Below are 1,968 nucleotides of genomic sequence, written 5' to 3'. Positions count from 1 at the left end.
CTGCTATAGTAAACTATACAAATTAGTGGCTGAAAACAACTGGTATGGGGTTTCTCACAGTTGTGGATGTTAAAAGACTGAAATCAAGGTGTCACCAGTGCCTGGCACATTTGGACACTGTGCAGAATTCCCCTTGCCTCTTCCAAGCCTCTGGTGGCAACCACCAATCCTTGATGTCCTTTGCTTAAAGCAATGTCACTCCAGTTTCTGTCTCCATCGTATGTTCTCCCCAACTGTTCCTGTCTTCAGTGGCATTTTACACTTCCTGTAATGCCATATGTCATATAGGATTAGGGCCCGCCCAAATAACCTCAGCATAACCTGAAACACCAGCAAATATGCAATTTCCAGATAAGGTCCTATTCATAGGTACCTAGCTTTAGAGCCTCAGCATACTCTTGATGGGACAGTACAACCAAATAACAGGTACAGTGGTTTTTCCCATGCAACTAGACAGAAAATATTACATCAGCAACTCAGAGGATGGATTTTTTTTTAAACAGTTAAAAGGAAGGTAGTGCCTATTTTCCTCTGACTCATTCCACTGTGCTCACAGACAGGATGAAAGGCATGGTAACAAGTGCCCTTCCAAATCAGAGAGGGAGATAAACCATGAGAGACTCTGGACCCTGGGAAACAAACTGAGAGTCACAGAAGGGAGGGGGGTGGAGGGGTGGGATAGCCAGGTGATGGGTATTAAGGAGGGCACGTGTGGTGATGAGCACTGGGTGTTGTAGGCAACTGATGAATCATTGAGCACTACATCAAAAACTAATGATGTACTATATGCTGGCTAACTGAACATAAAGAGAAAAAAACAAATGACCTTCCTATGATTCTTTTATTTATTCTTTCATTCATTCATTTTTAAAATTTATTTTGTAAAATAGAGTTGACATAGAATGTTCCATTAGTTTCATTTGTACAACATACGAATTAGAGAATTCTATACATTACCCAGTGCTCACCCTGATAAGTGTAGCCAACATCTGCCACCATACATTATTACAATGTTATTGATTATATTCCTTATGCTGTACATTTTTTTCTCCATCACTTGTTGTATAACTAAAAATTTATAAAACTCTTAATCCCCTTTATTTACTTTGTTCTTTCACCTACTTCCCCTCTGTCAACCACCAATTTGTTCTCAGTACTTAAGGGCCCATTTTGTTTGTCCTTTGATCCCTTCTTTTCTTTTCTAGATTCCACATATAAGTGAAACCATAATGGCATTTATCTTTTCCTGTCTGACTTATTGCACTTAGCATAATTCTATCTTGGTCCATCCATGTTCTCACAAATGGCAAGAACACATTTTTAATGGCTGTGTAATACTCTATTGTGTTTATGTACCACATCTACTCACTATGCTTCCTATTGGTGAATGGATCAATATGACATTTTCAGGCTTTGTCACAAACAACATCTTATTGCCACTGTTCCTTCCTTTTAAGTCTATGCTTCAGCAAGTATCCAAACTACTCACGGGAATGGCTTCCTGCATGAGTTCTGAATCCTGGTACTTCCTAAGTATCTTTGGGCTTCAGAGCATTTGCTCTGATTCTGGGCAAAGATGATGCCACTGACCAGTCATAAACGGTGCGGGAGCAGATGTCTGAAACTGACATGGCCATGCCTACAGACACCAATAAAGATTTCAAGACAGAGTGGGATGCTTCAGAGCTGACAGATTACCCAGTAGGCACTGGATGATGTGGAAGAGGAGCTCACAGCTAAAGACTGGTAATTCCAGTAGTGAAAACCATAAAAGGGGGGGGGGGAACTGAAGCTAGTGATGATGTACAAAACTTAGCAAAATTTTGGTCCATGGAAAAAGCATTGCCAATTATTCCTCATTATTATGTTCACTTAGTCTGACTTCTAACCACAGTAAACTCTTGATTTTATGGGATACAAAGTTCTTGCATTTTACCTTTAATTTTTTGTTAGCTTTTCCTATACTTT

At 39.7% G+C, this 1,968-nt stretch overlaps 1 pseudogene; it reads left to right on the top strand.

Annotated features, from left to right (window-relative positions):
* Nucleotides 1-443: 443 nt before the first annotated feature.
* LOC123934707 lies at nucleotides 444-1,750 on the top strand (annotated as a pseudogene).
* The last annotated feature ends 218 nt before the right edge of the window (nucleotides 1,751-1,968 follow it).

The sequence above is a fragment of the Meles meles genome, chromosome X, assembly GCF_922984935.1.
Source record: "Meles meles chromosome X, mMelMel3.1 paternal haplotype, whole genome shotgun sequence".
NCBI lineage: Eukaryota > Metazoa > Chordata > Mammalia > Carnivora > Mustelidae > Meles > Meles meles.
The sequence above is the reverse complement of the archived record's forward strand: the minus strand, read 5'-3'. Positions and strand labels throughout refer to the sequence as shown.